This window comes from Cygnus atratus, chromosome 4, assembly GCF_013377495.2.
Source record: "Cygnus atratus isolate AKBS03 ecotype Queensland, Australia chromosome 4, CAtr_DNAZoo_HiC_assembly, whole genome shotgun sequence".
NCBI lineage: Eukaryota > Metazoa > Chordata > Aves > Anseriformes > Anatidae > Cygnus > Cygnus atratus.
In genome coordinates this window covers 20,184,172-20,198,017 of record NC_066365.1, presented here as the reverse complement: position 1 = coordinate 20,198,017, position 13,846 = coordinate 20,184,172, and the positions used below count along the sequence as shown (strand labels likewise).

At 37.6% G+C, this 13,846-nt stretch overlaps 1 protein-coding gene across 1 annotated transcript in view; it reads right to left on the bottom strand.

The window, feature by feature from the left end:
* The window catches only part of SORBS2 (sorbin and SH3 domain containing 2), a 155,491-nt gene extending 142,371 nt beyond the window's left edge, over positions 1 to 13,120 (bottom strand). The window contains exon 1 of the mRNA XM_050710210.1: positions 13,026 to 13,120. The gene's annotated coding sequence lies outside the window, so the exon portion shown is untranslated. The remainder of the gene's footprint in view (positions 1 to 13,025) is intronic.
* Between the last annotated feature and the right edge of the window lie 726 nt (positions 13,121 to 13,846).

The window sequence follows — 13,846 nt, the reverse complement described above, 5'->3', positions numbered from 1 at the left end:
CACTGTGCTACTACAATTCACTTAAATGAAAACACACATGCATGTATGCAAAACGTAAAGACATAAGCAACTGCGTAAAGCTTTAAAGGCTTCCAGCTACAAGTAGATAACACTTAAGCATTTTAGAACACAAGATAGTACTGGTAAAGTTTGATATCCTTCTGAATTGGTATTTTCAAGAGACACTGCTCAAAGGCAATATTTGGTTTTCACCAAAACCAAACATTTGTATTTGGGTTTCCTACTTCCAATTGCAACACATCAACATAAAAAAATGGCTAAAGTCAGCCAAAGCTCACTGACATACAATTGCTTCAGATTCAACTCTCAGTCTGTTGATAAGTTTTCACACAATCGTGACAGTTATCGATCCCTAAAACTGCAAAGCTGGTAGTTATTTCAAGAGCTCAGCTACATGCCACCACTAGACTCATGCCATTCGCAGCTACACTGCCTTCACTTTTGCTTCAGGTTGCTTACAGGTGAGAAAAGGTGCTGGTGAAACACCCGAGCCCACCGAGCCATCTCCTGCTCCTGACGACAAGCAGTCCTCGGAAGCAGTAAGAATAGCAGAAGTAGAAGAAGAGTAGTAGTACAAGCAGTAAGAATAGTAGAAGAAGAATTACTGCTTTCACCAGTACAAGTTGTTGAAGCAGATCTACCCCAATACTGGTATCTTTATCAAGGCCACAGACATCATGAACTCCTTTGGCAATGGCATTACTGAATGGACCACTGGAAAAACAAGTCATCTGGTGTACTACAAGGAACATTTGCCCATCTTTTTTGGGGAGGAGAAGTCAACTGCACACGAGCAGCTGACCAGGGAGGTGGCTCAGCACGCCGTGCCTCAGGGCACCAAGGCCATACGGCCAATGCAGCAGCTCCAAGAACTAACGCAGGTTTTTGCTCAATCTATGTACCACTTTCTGGCAGAATTTGAAGTAAACTTGAACTCTCCTTATGACAATATGTTTTTGCCTCAGACTACACATTTGAATGTCTTTACTTGAGCTGTATCTATAGATTGATTCTGAAATGATTTTCTGATGGAATTGCAGTGACAAACTGGTTATTCCTGAAGGGTGTGAAAACAGATCTGGTTTACAAACTAAGCCATGCCAGCTTGTGAGAAGTCACAAACCATTCTGACTTGGAGCAATAGCTGAAGCAGCAGGCTGAATTTGAGTCAATTCTCCTATTACCTCTCATGCCAAAGGCTTAAGAAAGGCTTTAGGTCATCTTGTTCATTTGCTTCATAATAGCAAATTAACAGGCATATCATTCCTGACAGACATTTGATCAGCCTGTTTCAGAAGGCAACCAGCAAGAAAGATATCCCAACTTTATAGACACCACTGCTTACTTTTTCCTAGCTCTAATTGAAGTGTCCTTTACTGTAATTTAACCCTGAAATGTCACTGTAATTTAAGCCCCAAATGACCTGCTGTTCAGGTGATGTACTTATACAGAACCAAGCTCAAATTCCAAACACGCACAAGAAGAAAAAGCAGGACCAGCACTACCCAGCTGCCAGCCCTCAGGTAGGTGCCTGCACCTCCACATTGCATAGCACGCAGACTGCACAGCAAGTTTGAGGGCCTGACGGGTAGCCATACTTAGCAGTGAGGCTTAACCAGCAGAAAACAATAAAGAAAGTAATAGGACTTGAAGAAAATGCTATGTTAGACGTGTCAGATTGTAAGAGATTTCCAGCAGAGTCCCAGAGTTAGGAATCTTAGTCAAGAGCAGAATCACTGATCTCTTTAAAGGTGGCGTGCACCCCTCCACCTCCCTTTATGATCACAAAGTTGTTTCTGCAATCACGCTGACGTGTTTAGTTCCATTGCTCTCTGATCACAATAAAGCTGCTTCTCTCCCTTCAGCATCTAGTAAGTTAGAACTGGCCTGTCATGCTTATAGCTTCATGCTATTGGTGAGCACAGAATTTATGAGGTTGGGCCTACACAATAAAGACAATAAATAAATTATATACACAAGCTGCGACTCCTGCAGAGAAGTTCAAAAGCTCTAGGACTGCAAGAACAAGAGCGCAAAACCAAGGGCACAAGTGCCATCTGTATCAATGTGCACCTTAGCTGTAGAAACGTTAGCTGTTTCTACATCAGGCTCTCATGGCTTTATGAAGTTAAGTGTGACCCCCAAAATAGGCTGTAGCATATACCCAATTGTTGGTGCCAGAGAGATGCAGACAGTAGCTTCCCCATGTTTTCTTTCCCACCCACACACCTGTAGATAAATGTAAGGACTCAATATACAAGTTTGTTTGTAACTGGTCACACTGATGCCATCAGTGGGCATATACAGTTGGATGTTGTTGCATAGCAGCATGCTCATACTGCCTTGAAAGACAAAAACTACAGTGGCCTTTTTTATTAATATTATTAATTGCATACATTATGCTCAGAATTATACAAGAAAAAAAAAAATCTCATGTCCTGGAGAACTTGCAACTGATTTTTTCATCAACTATCTTGACACTATGTTTACATTATTCAGACTGATGCTTTCCAGACAGTCCAAATAAGTAGAGACAGTTGTAACTTTGTGAGAGAGAAGTTATTTAAGTATGTTAGAGAATGGGAATGACGAGCAGATGGAAGCTTCTAAATGATGTTTTTTTATTTTTGGTGGTAAGTACCCTGGTTAATCTCTTCTGTAAGATATATCATGATTAACAGGAACTCCTAAGCAGAAGAGTGCTCCATTCCTGTTCAAATCTCTATTTCTGAAGGTCATAATTTCCCCAGAGATGCGACAGTCCCTCATGCTAGTAGCTTGGATTGAAAGAAGGACTTGGCTTCAAGGAAGTTCTTCAATTTCCAGTGCTTCCAAAGCTGAAGTTCTAGCAAAATGCCTACATCCCCCAGTGGATATGGATATTCTATAACCAAATTGGCCCTAGCCCATTAAGAGGATGCCTGGAAATCAGTGCTGAGGTTTTGTTTGTTTTGCCTTCTTGTTAACAGAAGCACATTAAGTACATTGTCATTTATCATGCATTGCTTCAACTCTTGCTAAGTGAAAATGAGAGCTCTTTCACGGTTTTTGTTTGCTATTTGGTTTCCCTATAGTACCATTAATTGTCAAACATACTAGTCATTTGAAATATTTGTTTGAGCTATATTCATGCTTCTCCTAGCTGGGGAAAGACAAGCTGATGTTTGGTGTGTATAAGGCGAAACAGGATGTTACAGCTGCATTGCCAGCTGTTCCATGCTGGCTTCTTTGCAGGACATTACTTATTTTTCACTAACAGAGCTAGACTCTTTTTTTAAGTGGCACCTACAGCAATGACAAGACAGAAGTCTTTGCGGGTGACATTTAAAGGGTTTTTTAAGCAATTTCCTAATTTTCCTCCCTCAGTACACTTTCACCGCTGATTAGTAATGAACATCAGTAATTAATATAAAAATCCAGAACTGCAACCATGTTTTTCACCATAGGCTTCCTTGCTGCATAGAAAAATTCTTCAAGATAGTCCATAGACACAAATTTAAAGTAACACTTTCTTGCTATCTCAGATTTTGGTAGCCAGTATTCATACACATTGATGGGCTACATGCACTTTTCAAGAGCTGCTGTGCACACACCTTATGTAAACCAGGCCTTAAGAGATCTGAGGTGACAGAACAAAGGCCAGCAATAATGAGGAAGGCAGAGAGAAATGCTCTTGAGAACACTTTCAAACAGCAAGAAACTCACATGATATGACTACATGTATTTTGCACGTTGTGTGAAGGAAGCAGCACCTCTGCACATACCATAAACCTAAATCTCCAGCAGCTGAAGTTATAAGGAAGAAGGCTTGAAGAACAGAAATGAAAACATCACAGTCTCATTCAGGCAGATCCTAAGGCATGTGAGAACCGGAAAACAAAGCTAATATAATTTAAAGTAGTTATTCCATTTTGTATCCCTAAAGTTGTACATTTATTAGGTAATTTCCTCTTTGAACAGCAAACATATGGAAATGCGGATTTCCCTTCCTAGAAATTGTTTACTTCCTGAGAACTTCAACATCCTCTGCTTTTCAAAGTCATCCACCTATTATTTATAAAAACTGAAAGACCTGTTTTTGCCTCAAGGTTTTTTAATTTTTCGTTAGTTTGGTCCTGGTCAAAACAAACTCTCAATTCTAATCCTTAGACAAAGATCAGTAAAAAAGTAAAAATAGACTAGCAAAAATATGTACTTAAAGGATGAAGACAGTGACTTTTGCTATCCTCTGCTTCTAGAATGGCTTGAAAAATTTACATATGTGGAAAAATAAATTTGAGAGGTTTAAAGGTAAATTTTTTCTATTAAATTTACAAAAGATAGTTAATTTTTCCAGATTTCTATCTTACCTCTTGGAAGAGAATGTAGAGATAAGGACATTGTTAAATTATCATTGTATATACAAACATCAAAAGCAGGCATTTTTAACATCTCAGCAGAAGTATGGTTATAACAAATCTAGTGTTCAAAACATGTTATGCTCCATGCATTGCTTTGCTTTCTACTACGGACCACTTCACATGCAATTTAAACTCATGCACATTTGATTTCTATGGCAATTAAACAAATTGCTCATAAGGAAAATATTAGAAAAGCATTTTATTTATTTATTAGCCTTTGCATTCGGATCAGAAGGGTGAAAAGAGATGACACACGACTGACGGTTACCTAAAGACTATGTTTTGAAACCACAGTACAATGGGTGTAGGAAATCACTAATAGTAGTTTTACATAGTACCTGTACAGCTTTGGGTTATTTATAACAAAATCAGCTAATGATAGACTGGTGGGATGAACTAGAAACCTGTGAATCTCGATCAAATTCTAAATTGTCCCACAGTCAAGTGCTTCAAACCATTTTTATAGTACTTTTAAAAACAGAAACAGCACTGAAGTAAGTAAAAAACCCCTCTATGCTATAAACTTATGTGATTGATACTTTAAAAAGTCAACATACAAAATCTTCTTATGATAACATATCAAAACATTACAGCCTTGATAATGGCAACTTGACAGCTCTATTTCCTGATTCAGCCTCTTCATAAACGGTGACCCCTTAGCTTCATTTAGATGGTGACATTTCGAACTTTCACATATTTCCAATACAGACAGCATAAAATAAAGCATGATAAAACACCAAAACCACACAGACTTTAATTTTCAAGTCTGATTGGCATTTGTGGGCTCCAATCCTGAAGTGCATAGCATAATTTCAGAGTAGCTTCTGATGTTTATTAAGTTTTAGAATGCAGAATTATGCATCTACCATGAAATCCAAAAATGATTTTAAAAAAGTGTGCATATAAATGTAAAACCATTTTCAGTAATAAATACTGTAAATGAGGTGGGCAGATTCATTCAGATGATGCTGATCTTTTCAGCATGGATTTAACTAATGATAAGACTTAATTGCCTACCTGCATTTAGAAAAAAAAAAATCATTGTTTCAAGTGATGGAAATTGACATAAGTACTACATTTTTGTTCAGCTTATTTGAATCTTTCCAGCATTTTACTAGGAATTTTAGGCTAAGGGATTAAAAAAGGTTAGATTATAAGGCTTTTTCAGTGGGAAAATTTCAGCAGTTACAGCAGGAGATACTCATTTACGGGTAAGAAATTAGATTGCAATGTTTTGAAAAAAAAAACCTAAGCGTACAGATTTTACACTCATACTGTATCATTAGATTTTACATATGAAAGATGCAACTTTGTCATGGCATTATCAGCTACTAGTTCTGAAAAATGCTTGTAACGAACATAGAGAGAAGCTGTTCCTAAACCTAGTGGAAAAATAAAACCTATAGAAATCTGATTAAGATTTAGACAACACTGAAGGTGATGGTAGAGTTATATAGATTTCTGAGAAGGCCACACATAAGAAAGCTTGCAGTGTAATTTTCTTTTAAGTCACGTATGAACTCAGGCCATCTTCAAGCTTCTGGTCAGCTGATAATTTGAAAAATCAAGTATGTGCACTGAAACAAACAATTCACATTTTGCATGCTTGATACACAGGTATATAAAGCAAAACACACAGAAGATATCCCACTAACATTCTGAAACACTTTGTCCCAACCAAAACAATTCCCATAAAAAAACAAACTACTACCAGGTATTGGAAACATTTTTTGTAGTAAGAAAACAGACAAATATACAGAAAGTATAAAAACAATGGACAGAAATCAGAAAAGAGAATCTTAAGCAAATATACAGATAAAGCAGAAGGAGCGGATAGCTCAAAGTGTAAATAGCTTTTTCAAATCTGGTTTGGGAAACTGACTTCAGAATTAGAGAATCAAGTATTATTCTTTTATAGTGGCCAGATGGACAGAGCAGTGCAGCAGCTTCTCTCGTGAAGCGTTACTCTTGCATCTTATCTGCTGCCTGTCCCCTATCCACAGAATTGCATTATTCCATTGCTGGTGAAAGACAGCTAGAGACAGTCTCATTGCGATAGGGAGGCTCAAATAAGTATCTGTTTGAAACTTCTAATGCTTCATTCTAAAGTGTTTGTGAGCAGCCAAAGCTTAACCATTTGGTTATAAAACTGAATTGCACATAAAGGACTCAACTGCAGAAGGGGATCACAACTTGCTTCCAAATCTGCAAAAGAATTAAAATTCTAAGAAAGTGTACATCTAAACACTAAATACATGAACATCTGTGACACGTGCTGGCATGCTGTAAGTCAGAAATTTGACTAGAATGCTAATAATGACATTTATTTAAACACACAAAAATCGAGTATATGAATTTCTCAAGAAGCCACCTCATTTTTCCTCACACCTGCTTCCCTTCACTCTCTGGAACAGTATGGTATAGTTTATCCTGATGAGATTGACTTTTTAAAATTTAATTAATTTATTTTTTTTGCCCCCTATCAGGAATGCTGTTGTTTAGGCCTCTGTCATCACACAATTTAACTACAGTATCTGGGCCCCTACTTTTCAGTAATGTTGTCTGATCAATGTAAAATGTGCCCCATGAGCCCACTCTAACTTTTGGCTTTGAGGCCACCACTCTCATTTGCCTTGGAATAGTGGGCACACATAGTCCACCAGTGGGCATACAGCTGCCTCCTCCTCTTCCCACCACCACAATTCTCTCTCCCCTCTCTTCCCTTTCTAGAGCTGTCACAGTTCTCTCTGCTTGTCTACTCTTGCAACTCCCAAGGCTCTCATCACAGCTTTGTACAACTTCTGCTTGGATTCTCCCACATACGCTTCCATTCATTTGTAACAGACAGTATCCATCTAGCATAAGAACACTTCCCAAGTTTATCTACCAAGATAGTATTTGCTTGTTCCTCCAATCCCTTCTAAATTTTAATTTCTGCTAAACTGCCTACAGGAAAAGAGGAAAGTACTGGTATTACGGTTGAGTGATCAGAGACATTTGTGAATAAATCTGTTTTTCAGTTTACCTTTGGAATCGCGTGTGATCCCTCTCGTGTGCCTAACACCTAGTGCAAAGAGAACTCAACTCCAGTCCTGTCTTTGCACGGTGATGTTCTAATATTGACAGAAACAATTACTTAAATGTAGTTTCCTTTCAGACAGCAACTAAGACGACAGTCTTTTTATCCGTTCATTAGGAAATAATTCATCTGCCCTTTCTCTTCTGACAGCTAATGATACCGAGAGAGCATGCCAGAACTGGAAGTAGAACACGTCTACATAGAAACAGTAGAACACTTGCTGTTGTACAGTTCATACCTGTTACTTAGTCATACTGATGTATTTATCTTCACTCATGGTTTTATCTAAACAGTAACTGATCTACACTTTAAAGAACTGTATTTAAGATGATTACACCACTAAATACTACGCAAAGTAAACAAATTCATACCTGAATTAACTTAACACAACGTCTCCACAATTATTTTTGTTTTGCTTTTAAGAAAACCATTGCCTTAAACTGGAAGGCATCTTCCTAATGCTTCACTATAGTATGTATTAACTAGAACAGGTGCAGATTTCCAAGCTATTTTCTAGGGTTTGCAGTTCTGATAATAAAATGTGTCCTGAATCTGGCCTTTGCCCAAGACCATAAATCTGTGAATAAAATGCCGCTGTCAAAAGCACAGGAAAGGGTAAATCTACAGCTATGCAAGTAATGAATTAAAAACCTCTCCTGTATTTGTTTAAAAGTAGAAGCATAATCTACAAGGCTCAGATTACATGATCTATATCTGCAGAGTGACCCTTAAAGAGGTTTGTTAGAGAACTGAATTTGCCTCAATATCTCTGTTTTGCATGTATGTCAAAACAGAGCCTTTGGTTTGGTCTTTATTCTACTGTCAGACCTGTCAACACCTCGCTTAGCTCTCACACAGTAGCACTTCATTTGATTAGCCTCTTTTATATTTTGTTTATTCAAAGCAAACCATTTGATTGCATTGCTCACACTGAAATTATTTTCTTGAGATTCCTAAGTACAGATTTGTCCAGAAGAAAAACACTGCAATTAACATGAATCTGATTATCTGGGAGAATGTCACTGCTCAGAGATCCCTGTTAATTAGAAATTCACTGGAAATAAAATTAAATAAAAATAATGTTGGCAACTGCTGGGTTCTGTCTTATGTTGCTCATTAAAACGTGTAAAATGCATAACAGGCTAGAAGGAGCAGTGTGATATACACAATCAATATGACTTAAGTGATGCATACCGAATATTTTCCATCACCATCCCTTTGTGATGCTACTGCTTGCTCATCTCCAAAATCCTTACTGTATGTTAAATAGAAAAGAAAATAGAGGGTTGATACGTGAAACAGACAATAGCTGCTTAACACCTGAAAAAAAGTTAAAGCACAAAATGCACAGAAGTCAGTAGTGTGAGCTCCATGTCAAAAGGGAAGCTTTCATTAGATACTTTACCTAGGATTGCCTAGGTATTGAGGATTGCCTCAAAAGCTACAGTCTTTTTGAAATTCAAAACCTCCACAGAAGTCTCATGGTGTTTAAAAGCAGTATATCAAGCCTAAACTGGGGACATCTAATCCATTAGTCCACCTGCTTCACTGCAGAGGGCAAAACATTCTGTGCTAGAGATTTACTGAACAGCCTTCCTAAAACACCGTTTGTAGTTCTCACCAATTACTAATCACCTCATACCAATGATTCCATCCTTATTTGCCACAGCCAAACTACAAAAGTTCTCATTATCTGCATAATAGAGTAGAGAAATTGAGGTTCTCAAATGAACATGAGATTCAGGGAGAAACAGGCATTTAGTATCTTACAAATCTCATTTTGCACCTGCTTGAATATTTGGTGCCAACATCTTGGATTTCAGATTACATTTATGCTTACAAAAAGGAAATAATTCTGTTTTTATACTCATTGTGTATCATTTTTAATATTAAGATAAAATGAACAAAGACAACATTTAAACATCCAAATTATTTATGTTTACACTACACTTAGTTCGCTTAGTTCTGTGACTGTGGATTGCTAAGTTTCCCTTGTGGACACTTGTAAGGGTGAAAATACTGTTTATATTTATAAACACAGACCTCTGTAGCAATGTGTGCAATTCCCAGTTCATGCATTTTTCACACATCAGAAATGATCCAGACACCTGCATCATGGACAGCCTCTCCCTTCTCATTTCCTAAAATGAAACTTTGGTGAAACAAAGGCCTTTCAGAAACAATGGCCTTTTAGGCCTTCCAGACCTAGTCAGTCCTATGGTGTATCCTTGCTATAGTCTGATTCAAAGCAGTTTATGAGATTAGCTGCCAACAGCGATTAAATGTTTTATTTATATTTAATTTTATTCCGATCAGGAGACCAGAAGTAGTCTTAACACTAACTGCCATGAATTGAAATTTGTACTCTTACAGGTTTTGTGGTAGTCTACCATACTTCTACACTTCATGTCATTAATTACAGTAAAAATATAAATCTGACCACCCTGTTTCCATAACTCCACCTTTTCTGTACATAGTAAGCTGAAGAACTAGTCTCTCTTCCACAAATTACATTCCAGAAATCCCTATTTCTATTCCTTTACTGGTGTTACTTACAGCTATATCTAGAGACAGGTCACTATATTTTATGACAAACATTGACCAGATCTCTGTCAATAGGAGCCTATTCATCTTTTAAATTCGTACATCAGGTACAAATATTTACACCATGTTGACAAAGGAAAATCTGCTGCATCTTCTGGACCTTCATCACTTACCATGGACACGATGTTTAAGTAGTTATCTGCACCTTATTGCAAAGTGGCACGGTTTGCAAGGTTTGCACACTTGTGCCTATCCATGCTTTTCCCACTGAAAAATATATGGCTTTATCAAACATAACACTCAAGGTTCTCTGTGGTGACAAAGCTTTACGTTCAGGCTGGAGTGCAAGTCTGAGGATTTGCAATGTACTCAAAAAAACACGTTTGCTACATCCTGCTCTTGATGCAGTTGCTACACCTTCTCATCATGGGCTACACCATGCAACCCTAAGCCTCTTAAAGAGCATTACAGCTACCGTTCAGTATTACTGTGGCTGAACTAGGAACTCACCTCTTGTCACTCCTAAAAGAAAAATGTCAGTAAGGAGCAGGACCCACTGTTTTTAAATTGTTTGGGAAAAAACAAAACCAAAACAAAACACAAGGACCTTTCCAGCTAATTTGACCTTCAGTCATAACTACTGATTTCCTATTAGTAGAACTGTTGATCCTAAAAACAAACACAGCCTTAGACAACAATGCATTTTACCACTTTTATAATCCTGTAAAAGGTTGATTTCTCAGCTATGAAAATTGCAGTTATTGATTCCCTTGGGCTTCCTCCATGCATCTTTGCCTGTCTTTTTGGGTCCTGAAGGAGCAAAAGAGTAAAAACCACTATGTTTGTGGACAAACCTAGCTAGTCAGCAACCACTGCTGAACTAGGGGTAACTTAACTTACCCATCAGACAATTCAGCTGTACACTGCTTTAATACTTGTACATAAAATGCAAGACAAATGCCCTACAAAAAGTAAAGCTTTCAACATTATTTATCTGCTGAAAAGGCTAATGAAAAAGTTTATTGTGTAATGTAACTGTAGTAAAGACTGGGAGGAAAAAGGATTGCTTTTCCTGCTTATTTCCCCACCAATCCTTTGAGGCTTGGGATTCTCAGCATCAGCTGTTTATATATATATATATACACACACATATATACGTACACACACACACATATAAACACATATATATTATGTTACTTAAGTTATTTAAGAACACAGAACTACATCTGTCCTATTCAACCCCTTGATGGTGGCTGGTGACGTTTTTAAGGGTGGATGGATCAGAACACCATCCTTATTCAGTACAGAAAGATTAAAATTAAGTCTGTTTAGGGAAAGAAGCTAGCAATAATAGGAGAAAAGGCTCAGCGTTTGGAATTTCCTGCTTTACAACAGCATTAGCTATGCTGTATCACTGTTATGGAACAATAGGTTTGAACAGAAAAATACAGTTAATGCTTCAAAAAAAACTGAAAGCAAGAGTAAATCTAGAACGTTGTCATTTGGCATGCTTTTACTCAAAGACACATGCTGCCCTTTAAGTATTTACTTCTGTCCACTATCCCACCATAATCCTTCCCATACATGAGGTTTTCCATAGAATCAGTGCCTTTGAAAGTCTTTTTAGCTTTTTAGACTGGGCTCAAGACCGTTAAGAAACTTCATAATTACAGAAGTGTTGTCATCTCCTCGAGACTTTTTTTTTTTAATTTATTGTTACAGTAGAATACTTTTGTTAAAATGCTTGCATGAAAAGAATCCATACTATTTGAAGAAAAATGAAGATGGACTGAATATTATGGTAGTCATCTCTAATAGGAAGCTATGCACTACATCCAACAGAATACGAAGAAAATACAAACTGTCAATGAGTAACGCACTTGATGCAATACTGAAACAGTGACAACAAAAAGATCAGTGTAGTGGGACACTATCAAGCCACACATTTATAAAATTCAAGATTACAAACAATCCAGAATTGTTAATTTGTATGTCTGTGTTATGCAGACAGACTTGCTGGAGCAGAAATACTGTTTCAAGGTAACATCTGATGCAATTTACCAGCTCCAGATGCACCCTCGTCATTGGTGTACTATACTCAATACCTGATCCTTCCAACACAGAGGTGGAATTTGGCCATTCCACGGTATTAATGTTATACAATGTACCCTAATCTGGTACCTGAGTGTGTCTTCTGGGCACGTGCTGTCTGTATTTTTACTCACAGGTTGATCTTATATGTAGGCATACTGCATTTTGGAGACTAGTCCATAGGCTGAGGATAGGTAATGTTCTCACACCAGCTCTCTCACAGGGTTACTGTGCTCCACAAACCACATGGTTGGTTGATGCTTATCACTGTTTGCTCAAAGCTAGTGATTTTAAACAAACATACCAAACAACTGTTACAGCACTTGATTAAACCTTCTTTAGCCATCCTGTTTGTTCTTGCTATTTGCACCTGCTACTATGATACTACATTTTAAGATTGATCTGCCTGATTTTGCTTTGTTGGTAACCTGTTTATGATCACAATACATGGTTCCAAGGTCACCTTCTAAAGTCATCTCTCTCAAAAAGTGACTAATGTTAAACCATGACAGCTGGTGATACGTACATCACTGCAGACCAAGAGTCTGACTTTGCATAACCTACACTTTCAAATCATGTATAATCATTTCTTGGATTGAAATCATCATGGCTCTACTGAATCCTGAAAAACTTCTACACTTCAGCCAGAACTTGATCACATCCTTTCCATTTCTGAATAGTCCAATTTTTCTTCTGTCATATTATTCTCAAGGTCTTCTTGGTAACCTTCTGCTTATTAACACTTTTCAGCTGATTATGAGCTGAAAAACACCCACCTTCTATGCCCATTTGCTTTTGACACCAGTGACAGGATTCTACCCCTCCATGCCTTACATCATGTACAATTAGCCCATAGTGGAGACACTCTTTACTTAGCTGCTGTTTCTTACCTCCATCTCATTAAAATTCTTCCTCCAAACTATATTCTATTGCAGCACCTCCATGGCCATTACTGAGAGTCACCAATTTGATTTACAAATAGCTCAGAAGGATCAGATGTTGCCAAAGAGACTGTAAGGAAACAGGGAAGCTGGGAATTGATATGAGAAAAAAGACAAAGGGAGAACAGCAGAATGGAAAGAATGCATAACGCTGTTCTCAATAATAATAGAGACTAATAAGATGCATCTATCAGCACCTAACTGGGTGTACACTGTTTACTGATTTGTCATAATGAATCCTGCCTCACATGCTTTCTAACACCATAAATTGTTCACAGTGAGATATGTCCACCTCGAACTGTAAAATCCTCGACATTCTGCTTACTGCTATATCTGTAGCTCTTACTGTTATAATAAAAGCTCTCTTTGTTAGAGGGTTACAAACACCTTAAAGGAAATGCTAGCTTAGCTTGTTTATCATTTTCATCATAATTACAGACTCAATCATGAATATTCATGTAGTACCACACTGTAAATACGCATTCCACTTTATAGAACACAGATGAAAGCAGCTCTCTCAACAACTTACTGTGTGACCCCTACACATGGGTATAAGAAAGGACTCGGGGTGTGCATTCACCCATTAACAAAATCCTGCAATGATTCAAGGAAGATGGAGCTTTTCTAATGGAGAAAATGCATGGTAGCAATCCATTTATAAACTGCTATTTCCAAATGCGTGTCTCATTTGGGGGTTGGTTGCTGACCATGCTTGTCCAAATACCTTTGCAGGACATATACACAGAAATAACACACTGGAATTTGGCTCC